Below are 14,703 nucleotides of genomic sequence, written 5' to 3'. Positions count from 1 at the left end.
ATGTGTTTACTAAGTTCTGTGCTGTTTTGCTTGTCACTGTGTGTGAAAGAGGCTGTGTGGTTTCTAAATCTGGATTTGAAGTCGGTTGTGCATAGTCCTATGTAGGTGCTCTCGGTGCCCGTATCTTCTCTAGTCACTATGGCCTGGTATATTATGTTTGTGGTTAAGCAGTTTCCATCTAGTGGGCAGTTGTTCCTTACTCTACAATTGCAGGCCCTGTTTGTAGTTGTGCTCTGCTGGCTGCTCAGCAGGCGTCTGTTGTGTGAATCTATGTGCTGTTTCATGTTCGGCATGCAAGAGTAGCTGAGTTTTAGTGTGTGTCTGTTAAATACTTTGTGCAGTGAATGGGTAGGCGGGAAACATGTATCTATAATGTTTATAAATTTTCTGCCTATATTTGTCTGTACGTCGGCGTTAAAAGGGGGGTTGTACCATGTTACGGGTCGCTTACGCTGTCTCTTGTTAGTCGCTGGCTGGGTCGGGATGTGTTTATATTTAAGTGTATGGTTATAACCACTGTCATTGAGTGCTTTTTGGTAAGGGGGTGCTGCTTTGCTAAATTCATGCTCATTACTGGACAGTGTAGTTAGTCGCAAATTAATGTTGTGTGGTAGATTTTTTATTACAGTAGGTGGGTGGTTACTGTTTTTGTGGACATAGAGTGTTGTATTGCTAGGTTTGGCATAGGGTGAGTAAGTGTTTGCATTAAGGTTAAAGGTTACGTCAAGGAAATTTACAGACTTTTTATTAGCTTCGATGGTTAATTTCAGTTTGTGCTGGTTAAATATTTTGCATATCAGTTTCTTGAGTCGTTCAATATTTTGTGGGCAGGCTGTACTGATGGCTAGTCCATCGTCTCTGTATAGTCCTATGTTTTCTCGAAGCTGTCTGGGTAGCAGCGACAACATGTATGTGCCAACTAATTCGCATGTTTCCGCTCCATCAAAGCTGCCCATTGTTACGTCAAAGGTTTTGTTGCTAGAAGATTTTTTTACCCAAGTTTGGTCGTTGTGTACTAGTATGGAGTTTTTGGCATGAAGAATTATTTGCTTGTCTTGGTCAGTAATTTTGACATAGTTGCCAGCGAAGTCTAGTGCCTGTTCGAGTAATTCTTGCGTTATAGATGGGTAAAAGTCTATTACGTCGAAAGTTAGGAATGAGCAAGAATGTTTATTTTTAATACATTTAAACCAATCAATTACGTCGGCTGTTTTCCGCCATAGATTAATATTAGTTTTTACTGTCAGGGTTTTGTTGATCTTCTCAAGAATTCTCTTGCTGATTTTGCCTATTTCTGATTTAGTGGGATTTATCAGTCTGCAAGTGGGTTTGTTTTGGAAGTTAGGTTTGTGGTCCTTTAGTGTAATGAAAGCTGTTTTCTCTGCCAATTTCTCAATTCTACTATCTAAGTCTAGCGAAGTGGCAATGTTTTTATCTATATTAGTAATCTTGTCAGTGTGGCTATCTGGTGCGAGTTTGTAGGATTTGGTCACATTACTGTGTGTTAGTGAGGTGTACTGGTCTGGCTTAAGTTTGTAGTAGTTTGTGCTCATTCCTAACTTTCGACGTAATAGACTTTTACCCATCTATAACGCAAGAATTACTCGAACAGGCACTAGACTTCGCTGGCAACTATGTCAAAATTACTGACCAAGACAAGCAAATAATTCTTCATGCCAAAAACTCCATACTAGTACACAACGACCAAACTTGGGTAAAAAAATCTTCTAGCAACAAAACCTTTGACGTAACAATGGGCAGCTTTGATGGAGCGGAAACATGCGAATTAGTTGGCACATACATGTTGTCGCTGCTACCCAGACAGCTTCGAGAAAACATAGGACTATACAGAGACGATGGACTAGCCATCAGTAGCGCCTGCCCACAAAATATTGAACGACTCAAGAAACTGATATGCAAAATATTTAACCAGCACAAACTGAAATTAACCATCGAAGCTAATAAAAAGTCTGTAAATTTCCTTGACGTAACCTTTAACCTTAATGCAAACACTTACTCACCCTATGCCAAACCTAGCAATACAACACTCTATGTCCACAAAAACAGTAACCACCCACCTACTGTAATAAAAAATCTACCACACAACATTAATTTGCGACTAACTACACTGTCCAGTAATGAGCATGAATTTAGCAAAGCAGCACCCCCTTACCAAAAAGCACTCAATGACAGTGGTTATAACCATACACTTAAATATAAACACATCCCGACCCAGCCAGCGACTAACAAGAGACAGCGTAAGCGACCCGTAACATGGTACAACCCCCCTTTTAACGCCGACGTACAGACAAATATAGGCAGAAAATTTATAAACATTATAGATACATGTTTCCCGCCTACCCATTCACTGCACAAAGTATTTAACAGACACACACTAAAACTCAGCTACTCTTGCATGCCGAACATGAAACAGCACATAGATTCACACAACAGACGCCTGCTGAGCAGCCAGCAGAGCACAACTACAAACAGGGCCTGCAATTGTAGAGTAAGGAACAACTGCCCACTAGATGGAAACTGCTTAACCACAAACATAATATACCAGGCCATAGTGACTAGAGAAGATACGGGCACCGAGAGCACCTACATAGGACTATGCACAACCGACTTCAAATCCAGATTTAGAAACCACACAGCCTCTTTCACACACAGTGACAAGCAAAACAGCACAGAACTTAGTAAACACATCTGGAAACTTAAGAATGACAATGCAAGCTACAGGATTAAATGGAAAATTATGCAGAAAGCTAGACCTTATTCAAACCAAACAAAGAAATGTCATCTGTGCCTTAGTGAAAAATATTACATCATTTGCAGGCCAGAAACAGCCACCTTAAACAAAAGAAATGAAATAAACAATACATGCAGACACTCCAAGAAATACCTACTCAGCCAATACGATCCAGGCAGAGGCGGAGCTACAGACACCACCAACAACATCAGGAGAGGCAACTCCACCCGCCATTCAACACAAGTCACCTGAAGAGTGCACCAGCACGAAACAGACCTGTCGTGACCCCAGAATAAAACATCAATCTGGAACAAAGATAAGTAACATTAACCTATTCCACACTCTAGTTAGTTATAACACTCCGCACTTTTTAGAGCGTAGAGTGCTGTTAGCAGTAGGCCTGACAACTTATCTATTATATATATATATATATGTATATATATATACATATATATATGTATATATATATATATATATATATGTATATATATATATATATATATGTATACACATGTATGTATCAGCCTAGCCTCAACATCAGCATGCAGTACATGTTCATATTTTTATACTACAGCGGCAAACAAACTGTATAAACTAACGAGACTCAAGTAAGAGTGAATAATACAATATCCTTATATTACAGCAAAAAACATAATGTCTATATACCGGCTCAAGTCTCTGATCTAACCTTTCAAAGATTACCAAGAAAAATGTGTCATACGTGTATCAATATATTGTAGTATTATAATATTTCACAATATCACATCATGCAAACAAAACTCTGACTACACATTCAACAAAAACAGCTGTTTATATACATGAGCAAAAGTTAATACATTGACCTTTGTATTTCTTCCCACAAGAGCTTTACTATTTGCCATCAGTTGAATTACATCGTAATTTTAATTACCTGGTTGTGTAAATACGCCTAGGGCAAAACGCTACTATAGTCTTTAGCTGTACTCCCATTTTCCTCGACCTTTTTCAAGTGCACTAAAATCTAATAATAAGTTGTTATTTTACTTCAATAGTAGATTCCCTCTCTATAGTTTTATGCAATTTTTCTACAAAAGTTGCTTCTCATAATCTTAATTTCTATAGATAAGAGATACACAAGTCAATCACAGTACCTTGAGATAGAAAAGCCTATTTAGAATTTAGGTAGTGTTCGTAACTGAGAGTTTCCTGTTGCCACATTTCACGTTTAAAATTTGTTACGGTGAAAATGTGGTATAATTACAATCAAGCAATTATAATACACCACAATTTCAATGAGTATTGTAACTTTATTTTTTATGATGTAACCACAAAATAATACGTAGACTTTCTAATATGAAGCACTACTATTATTCCTAGAGTTCAGTTCAAAGCAATAATTACTGCTCAAAGATAGGCAAAGACTTCTCTTACTATGTTTCTCTTAACTGTAACTAAAGTCTAAAATCAGAATATCATTTTATACCTTACTATCCATACATTTAGTTGTCAAGCCTCTTTTACATAAAAGGGGAGCGACATAAAACAGTTTTACAAAGCTTCACAATTAAACTGGTACGTTTGATTTCTGCAAAAATGGGAAAAATTGTCTCAAGTCGCAACTTGCATCACATATAGTGTTTTGATGGGTCTCAAATTTAGTCAATATATTTGTAAATGTATATAATTGCTAATTCAACCAAACTTTTATTAAAAATTTGTTAGAACAAAAGAGCATCTTTGCTGTTTCACATTTCTATCTTTTTATAAATTCAAACTCATGAGGCTAGTTATGAGCGTGCTCACTCAGTTTCACCTTTTTTAGAAATGATAACATGTTACGATTGATAATACTTTATTTAAAAACAGTTCATGCTGTGTTACTGCAGCAAAAAATGTTTTTCTAATAATTTTAAAAATGATATTTTTAAAGAGGCCATACCAATTTGTAACTACAAGTTGTTCATAATAATTTTAATGGTACTTATAGGTACAGAAGAGAGTGAGAAAGGTCAGCATGAGTCAGAAAAACAACACGCAAGGTGGAAATGTTCCAACATCGACATGCACTTTTACCCACGGGAGAAAATTATACTTTTTCCCAGGTTACCAAAACCGGTAAATCTTTTGCCACTTCTGTGTAGGCTTGCCTGAAAAACTCTGTATATCTTCTATGAACATGACAGATCCATTTAGGGAGAAGTTAGCCACCATACTTTAAGCTATTTGATTCTTTACCTAATAAGCTGAATGTTCCGTTGCACCAATAAACAATATAGTACTTTTTGTAGGAAACTTAGGAGTTTTATCCTCTAAATTGAACTAAGACTCTATGCAAACTTAATACAATACAGCTTAAGGAGATTACAAAAAAACTCTAACCCATCACTGATGTAACGCTGTTTCAGCAGACTACACAAACCTTTGTCAATCATTCTTAAAAAGTTGATTATTAAAACTTGATTTAGAAAAATTCTAAGCTGGTTATTGCTAGACATTTAAAAAAACATAACTTTTAACAATTGCTGACTCTTGTTTATTTTGAGATGTCATGACAAGTTTGTTATTCAATTAGTTTATATAAAATTAAATCTTACTGCAGGACTGGAAAAATGCGTCATTCTTCATTATCAAGTATTTAACCTTTGCTGAGAACCGATAGGTTCATTCAACCAGACTCTTTGTATTGACTGTGATTCTCACTGATTATCTTATCATTTTTATCATTGAATAGATAGTAGATTGCTAAATAACTTACCTCACCTGATGAGACTTAACTCTAATGTATAGTTTAGTTACTAACAATAATGTGGTATTTTGAAAGTTTTGATTGTCATTTTTGTTTGTTATTTTGATTTTTTTCCCCAATTTAAATAAATAGACTATTATTTGTGTGAAATGAAGTGTTGCTCTTTGCACTCTAGAATCATTGCTAATTTTCATGTCTCACCATTTGGTTCTAGAGGTATATATAATCACAGTATATAATAGGCTTATCAAGTATCATCATGCTCTATTATTAAGTTACCAATCGATCGAAAAGATAAACTCAGTTTACATCCGACATAAATGTATAGAGATAATGGAATAACAATCTTCATATTTTGGACATCATAACTTGTACAGCTATTTTCCTTCGTCTAAAAAAACTCTTTTGCTGTGTTTATAAACCACTAGCTGCATTACCCGCCAAAGGGAACATATTCACGTACAGCATAAGGTTTATTGAGAGTCGTCTTTCATACTGTAAAACAATTCCTAATATGCAGTCTACTGAAATTTTTACCCTGATCAGAGTATGCATACACATATACATGTCAATAATGTTGGGAAGAACAATGGAAATCTGCAATGTGTTTTACCGCTAGGTGCATGTAAAATCTAGTAAAAGTTCTAGATACATGCATTTAGGTTCATGCATCCGTTCATACCCCTCTATATTTGCACTAGACGGTCGCTCACTTTTGCCACCGAGTCCCCGACATGGCCGACGAGTTTTTACTTGCCGAGCAGTTGAAAATCGCACTCTTGCACTCACCTCACAATCAACCGCCTCGCACTCGCATTCAATCACCTTGCAATCATTCGCCTCGAGTTTGCCTTGCATCAACCGAAACGAACTTGAAAACAATTGCTTCGCGATCAATCGCCTCGCACTCGCCTTTGCAATCAATTGCTTTGCACGCTCTCGCTTTGCAATCAATTGCCTCGCACTTGCCTTGAAATCAATTGCCTCGCAATCGCCTCGAAACCAATCGCCTCGCAATCCATCACCTCACAATCAATCGCTTAGCACTCAATCGCTTCACAATCAATCGCTTTGTACTCGCCAACTCATTCATCCAGAGCGCCATGCCTAGAGACTTTTGCTGCAGTCGGGGCAAAAAAAATTTCACGTGCATCCCGGAGTGACGCTAAGGCCCTAAACCCGAACTGCTAGCTGCATTACCCATCCGCGGGATCAGATTCATGTACAGCAAAAAATTTATTGAGAGTACAGTATTTTCATAGTGCAAGACAACTCCAAATATACAGCCTACTGAAATTTTTTGCCCTGATCAGGCTATCCATACGCAAATGCAGTCATGCATGTCAATAATGTTGGGGAGAACAATGGAAATCTGCAATATTTTTTACAGCTAGTCTACAATGCATCAGTCTCAAACCACTCCAATCGGAGTTGTCCCATTTGTGAACAGAGAACTGATAATTAACTTGACATTGCTAGGCAAACTGAAGTTTGTCAAACTAGCAATTTTGAAAATTTTTGCATCTTCAAAGACATTCTACAAAATATCTTGCTATCGCCAGCATTTATTGAATGAAGACTTCTACATACTTAAAAGTCTATAGCCTGTGTTTTTACATGGTATATACAAACAATAATGCGGTTGTGTCAATAAAAATTATATGCATAACAGCACAGAAAGTATGATGTCAAGGCAAAAACACTATTAGCATCTCACAATAACAAAACATAACGCCAACATGAAAGCCCTTTTGTAAGATACAATAACAAAAACGAATGCATGAAAATATATATACATATATATACTGCAAAATATGTTAGACAATGCTGCATGCAGATAATATGTAAGTTTAGCATAACAGGAAGAACATAGCATGACATAACAATACCATAATGTTAATTAAATGCAAGAAAGACATAACAATAACATGATGTAGTTCAATGCAACACTTACGGGTAGACAACATTTTGGTTTTTCTGTCGATGTGTGAACAAAGAGTTTTCAGCTTGTGCCTACTTTTGAGCAGGCGACGTGCAGCTGGTCATGGCTAAATCTGGTGACAACCAGTCAATACTATCTGCTTTCTTTCTTTTCACCATCGCCTATCGCAACCCTCAGAGTACCCGTGCAAGTTCTTTAGTAGTAAGTTACAGTACTTGTTGCTGGAAAAAAAAATTAGTTACTCAGCTGCTGAAGGATATGAACATGTTTACTATCACGAACAATAGAAAATCTAACGTTTTTAAGTAATGTAGGTGTGGCAATTTATAGACAATATCACATTGAATAAGTACTCACCTTTTTGAAGTAGAAATTTAGTAGGTCAAACCCCAAAACATATGTCTAGGTGGGCGGAAAAAACAAACAGTCATAGTGACTTTTCTCGTTGGCAGTAAATATTAATTACATGTGAATTACTACTCATGAATTTATTTAACGTGTAGTACATTTGTATAGCTGTATAGGCACCATTGTGTAGGCCGCATAACTCAGGACCGTGCTTTTTAACAGGACAGCGACTTTGCTGTTTAAAACGGAACAGTGTTGTTGGGCACTGTTCGGTATTAACCTACAATTTTTATTCTAGCGCCTAACGGAACAGTACCGTTAGGCATTGTTTCATTTTTTCTTTCACAGAGGTGCACTAACTGGGTATTTTGTTTAGTCCGCCCTCGCGGTGAAAGAAAAAACACAGAATAGCCGCACCCTTATATAAGCCGCTTGGCTCAAATCATCAGAACATAGTAGCAGCTAATAGTCCAAAAGTACGGTATTTACTACTCATATTAATTCAGTTGGCTTCATACGACCGAATGGAAAAAGAAAGACCGCTCTATAATTTATTTACTGCTCATATTAATTCAGTTTGCTTCGTAAGACCAAAACTCGTACGACAAAAAAAAGAAAGAACACTCTTTAAGTTGGGCAAACTCAACGATTGTCATTTGTATAATAGATTTGAACCTTTGGCAGAAAAAAAATCATTTCATCATATTCGCGTTGTTTTATTTGACTAGCATGAATTATTTAAAGCAATTCAGTGATTTTAGTGATGCATGTAACAATTTTGAGAGATCAAGTTTGGAGCAGTTTAAACAAACTAACAATGTGTTACATTTGCAAAGTCCCATAAACATGTAAGTCTGCTTGTTTTGTGTAAAACCCTGTCAACTTAATTGAGATCAAAACATTTTACTCCAAAGTTATTTTCAAGAGTTTAATTTTAGACAGATTACATTAACATTAGAAACAGCTACAACACTTTACTTTGATGATGTTTAGCCACCCTGAAACTTTCGAACTTTTAATTGTTTTTAAAAAATTTTGGTCAAACATAATAGAGAACGGATATAACAGAACAACTCCATTATAATACAAAAAATAATTGAATAATCATTAGTGATTACTTTTTAATATTTTGAGTAAAATTCTCAATTTAGTCAGTCAAAAGTGTAGGTTAGAATTAAAGTTGACAGGCCAAACCTTGATTAAAACATGTCAAAGTTTTTCTTTTTCTTGGTTTATTAGCACTGTGCATTTAGTTTTTGGACTTTAAAGCAAGCAATGATTAAAGCGCTCCAAACAACTTTTTGCAGTTTTTTAATTTTATCAGCTGTGTGTTAACTTTTTTGGAGCTACCAACTCATACTTTTTCCACCAGAAAAGTCTGTGGTGAAATAAAAGTTTAAGCGCCACTTGCAAAAAGCAGTTTAAACAATACTAAAAGGAGAAGATGACCATATCATTAAAATCTGTTTTTTCTTAATGTTTTGCTATGTCTAAAATGGCCGAACAATGATCTAGAAAAAAAATACTTTCTGCATAACTACTTGTTTCTATAAAAACTATCAGATCAACTTGTAAAATTGAGTTATTTAGATTTTCTTTGAATAAATTTTCTGATATCAATTAATAGTTTCTGTTTTTGGCTTATAATATGATTTAGTTTAATTCGTTTAGAATATAACAAATTAAAGATAAAAAAGCTACTAAAGCCTGGTCCCCATATCGATTGCGACACTCCAATGGTAATATTGCGCAGCACAACGCTTGCGACCTTAGGCTCAACGGCTGATGTTTACATAAAGCCTCATCGCTAATGATGGCATAAAAAATGTTTGCTTGACTTGCCGTTTAAATAATGCTGGTCCTAATCTGACAGTGCATTTCGGGAAGGTTTTGGCTGTGGCTCTCAGAAAATTTTAACAGCGCTAAACTCTTGTGTTTCTGCCAGCAACTACCGGCGGTACTCAGCGGTACCCATCACGTAGGTTCACATTTCACTGCTGCTATCCTGCGGTGGTGTCACCGGTGCTTTGGGCATATATGAGAACCTGGCATTAGGTTTAGCATTGGATGCTGTTAAAGTTGTTAGCTTGCTACACTACTCCCTACCTGACCAACATTTGTGAAAATTAATTTTGGAGCATATTTCAAATTTTTCAGTAGTATATATATTATGTAATCTTTTTAGATTCCTCCCAGCTTTTTATCTTGGATTAGCTTGTAGCTGTTATAGCTTTGAAGCTACACAAACATGTGGTCATTGTTTTAAATCAATTTGCGAGAATAGTTAAATAAAAGAAGGTGGTCAAACTAATAAGTTTTATGTATAAACAGAGTTGTGGCAGCAGGAAATACATAACTGATAGAGTAAACAAAGTTTAACATTGTGGCATGAAAAGAGCAATGTCGAATGCTATAGAGAAAGACAAGGCAGTGAAATATAGTTGGTGAACCAGAAGTCGATGATGTTGCGTCAAATAAAGTAACCAAAAACAGTACTATGCTAAACAAGGTAAAACGCTGTCAATTATTAAGATTCACCTTGCACTATCATATTTGCTTGGTGATACTGTTGATCTGGTAGTCATGGATAAGACACTTCAGAAAAAAGTTTGAAGAGACTAAGTGACTTGATACTAGATGACTGGGTAATCATCTGGAAAATATGGCAGAAGTGTTCAACTAGTTGGGCTGTTAGGGCTGTGTTAGAACCAGAAGGCTAGATTTTATGCTGATTGCTAGATTGTATGACTACATACTTAGGCTATAGCTGCCTGGACAAATTTTTAGTATCAGATTTGTTATAAGCAGCGTAGGTTAAGATATTTACTCTACATAAAACTTGCAGCTGGAAAAAAATATTTCACTCATAATGATGTGCAAAAGCAACACTGCATTTAAAAATAACTATACTGTCATTTGTCTTACTGATTTCCAGTCTCAGCTATCGGTTGTCTTTTTGCGAATAAAGTGGCTCAGTTTACCTGGTAGTATGACTCAATATGTTCTCTTGTTTCAGTTATTTGTTCTATATACCACTCGGAATTCTTATTTCAATAAAAATATTTTCTTTTCATTTTTTTCTAGGTTTGATCGAGGCTGAAATATCACGTGCAAAAGCACATTCATAGAGGAAAACAGTTTATCTCAGCGCTTTGGTAGATCAGACCAAAGCAAATTATAAATGTATTTTTAGTGTTTGATTAAACTTTTTTTTTCTCTTAGAAACGTTTGTTACACTTTCCATTAAAATTTTGGTCACAGCTAGGATATTTTGGAGGCAGCACATCTAGTGAACAAAAATGTTTGCCTCAATATTACTGTAGACAAGCACCAAAGTGTTGTGTTATCTATGAAAATAAAGTGGAATGTGATGAGGTCTCATTGATGATAATCTTGAAGTATTTCCATTTCTTATAAGATTTTTACTAACTTTATAATGTTTAAGCCAGTAAGGATTATAAAATAGTTTTTTTTTGTAAGATAACTAATACCTAATGTAATTACATACTTTACTGATTTACCGATTAGTTAGGCATAGTTGTCACAGGTGAAATATTGAGTTATGTGAAGAAAGATTGCTGCAGTACTCTAAATATTTGTAGCTTATAAGTAAAGGACTCTGAAGTTTGTCCTTTTCTTCATGGACAATGACTAAAGCTGTTCCTTTAACTTGTGGGCAATGAATTATAGTGCTGGTTATTTTCTTGCAAGACAATGAGTAGATTTGGTCTTTCTAGAATAAAAAACTCTTTAAGCAAATTGACTGCACATTATTTGGACTTTTTATTACGTATACAGTGGAGCCTTTGCTTACTGAAGTACATGTAATTCAGTGTGGAAGCCATTTTGTCAGAAGAAAGTATGGTAAGTAGAAAGTGACTTTATCACATAAACACCCTAATTTGTTCCAAACCTGTAAAAATCTCAGATATAACATCCATTAAATTGTGAATATATTTGATGAATAAAACCCGCACCACATGCGTGTTATGTTTCTAAATCATGCAGTAAATTTAAATAATACTGCACTGAAAAAATCATAAAAGTAACAAGCAAAAACTAACAACTTTATGCTTGTTTGCTTAGCTTTCATGTTAGCCATCATAGATCATGGGTAGGATTGCCGTTGACCTAACCCACAACACTAACTTTACGCTTAGGGTGAACCTGGGCAACCCTTTAGAGCAAAATAAAACACTCAAGGTGGAGTCATACTTGTACTACACTTCCCAGAAAGTGGGTCATAGCAGCGCTCAAACGCTGAAATGGATAAACATTCTCCTTTTAGCCGCTGCAGCAAACTAAAACTTCTAGTGTTTCAGGACCTGTTGCTGCTTGCTAGATTTCATCCGAGCACTGTTGATAGAAAGAGGAAGACTCTGGTAACACAAAAGAGAGTTTTCCTAAATAACTTTTAAAACCAGTTTTAGGCAACTCATTGATAATAATACTGGCTAAAACATCGCTTATTCTAAAAATGTGTGCATTGTAGTGTTCCCCCTTCTGCACCCAATGAAACATCAGTTAGAGCCAAACAGAAGAGTAACAAGATGATTTTGTAAGTTACGGAATGAAATGTAAGAAAACTTTGTGATAGAGGGTGTTCATATTATATATCAAATATCAATCAATCGAATATGTGGTTATGCAAATTATTAAGTTGAGGAAACAGCACTCCAATCGATGACAAGAGAAACAGAAAACATAGCTGCTGCTCAGAAGTCTGTGAAAAAGCCAGTACTATAAAACAATCATTCTCAAAATGGCCAATGGTCAGCAAAGAAAGTGAGAAGGGGAGAGAGAGTCAGTGAGGAAGTGAACCAGTGAGAGAGTGGTGTGAGAGTGTGAGAGAGTGAGAGAGAGTGAGTGTGAGAGTGTAAGAGAGTGAAAGAGAGAGGGGTTGAAAGAGCCTGATTCATGTACCTGATTACCACAACAGACCAGCTTACTCAAGCTTTTAAAGTTGTGTGAGCTATTTATTAAGTGTTGATTCAGAGACAAGAGAAGGTGTTAAATTATCACACATGTCAATATTTACTACCAAAATGTGCATCCTAATTTCCGGTCTTGATGCTTTGCATAGGCAAACTTACAGAGATTTTAAACACTGGTCCTAGTCACATACTGTAGAGCATACCAAGGAAAGTTAGACTTTTATACAAACATTCTCAGAATCCACTCTTTAGCTTGTCTATTGCTTCAGATGTTAAAATTAGAATGATCAACTGAGCCTGCAGCCTTTTATAAACATTTGTGTGGCTTATAGGATATTCATGTGTTCAGACTATAATATATTTGGTGCTGAACACTGGATGTATTAAGAAGAGCTTAAGGTGTGAATGCGGCAGTGACTAGAAATGAGATGGACTCATATGATTATTTGCTCTAGCTGAACATCTTGAGTTTTTTGCCTTTAGGTAAGTACAAATAAAAAATTCAACCACCTTTAATGGTTCTCTAGCAGTCTCCACTAGTCAGTACCAGAGGCTCAGCTAATGAGCTATTCTTTGCTTTTTAATTGCACAAACATTTGCTTCTATTTGCGGTTGCATTTACACCAAAGTATTGTTTAAGTAATTTGAATAACTTTTTTTTAAAACTGCAGTTTTCTGGTTTGACTAACAAAAAGAGATTACTTTTTGGATATGACAATAAAAATTTTATTGGAAAAGAGTATACGCATTAGAGCTAACTAGTCTAACTCACCGGCTTTGATAAAAAATTTGGAGAATTTTACTTGTAAGCTTATTCTTGAAAAGTAAAAGTGATATAAGTAAAGAACAGATTATTCTAGTTTATTATATTAAGTTATATTATTATATTATTACAGCTATTAATAATATATTAAGGTTTTATAAAAAATCATTTGTGAGCAATTAAATATAAAAAATAAACCCTTTGATTTAGTTCAAATGAAAAGCGCATTCAGTCTAAATTTAAATTTTTAATTTATGAGATTCTAGGTCATACTTGATTCTAGTTTGTATGCTGAATCGTATTCCAATTTGGATTTAGAACTGTAATGAATTTTCAAATTTGGAATCTGATTTAGATTATATGTTCGAGTTGAAACCATATTAGGATGTAAGTTGTATGTTAGATTGTCAAGATCTAATTCGGAATATTGTTCTGCTTCTATCTCAAATTGAAATTTGGTTTATGACTCAAATTTGGAGTCAATCTTGATCTTTACAGATAGCAGTATCTATTTTAGATTGATATTGGATGTCTGATATAAATTTTATTTTAATAATAATTTATAATCAGATTTGTATTTAAATTATGCTTCTTAAACAAACACAGTAGCTTGTAAACCAAGTTAGATACTGCTTTGTATCCGGACCTGTACAACAATTCAGAGTAAAGTTTTACTTGAGCAATCGTTTCAAAACCTTACGCTTTCTTCAAATTAGAATATGGACACAGGTCCTGACTTTCATTTGGGTTCCAATTTAGATTTTAGTTTTGAGATTTTTTATTAAACTCTGACTAAGTTTTTAACTCATATTCCATTTTATACACCTATTCGAATTTGTTTTCAAATCAAATCTTCTAATTCCAATATTTGGCATCCCAATAATATTAGCACTCCAATTTAAATTCCGATTCCGACTTTGTTTGAGGTTTCAGTAAAGATTATGTTACAGATTCCATTGGAAGTTCACACTTTAAATATACAGAGGTGTTTCAATTTTGATTTCAGTACAAGTCTCTATTCAAATTCCAACTCATTTTCAGATTAAGGTTCCCATTTAGACTCTCATTAAAGCATTACCCGCCAATTTTCTTACTGGATCAAAAGGTTTCGATAATTTTTGGGTTCTGATCAAGATTTTCAATTCAACAAAAATTTAGATTTAGTTTTAGACTGCAACCTGATTTTCAAGACTTACTAAAATTCAAAATTCATATTTGAGCTTGAACCAAGTTTAGAAT

Source organism: Watersipora subatra, chromosome 3 (assembly GCF_963576615.1).
Source record: "Watersipora subatra chromosome 3, tzWatSuba1.1, whole genome shotgun sequence".
Taxonomy (NCBI): domain Eukaryota; kingdom Metazoa; phylum Bryozoa; class Gymnolaemata; order Cheilostomatida; family Watersiporidae; genus Watersipora; species Watersipora subatra.
This window is presented reverse-complemented; position numbering follows the sequence as displayed.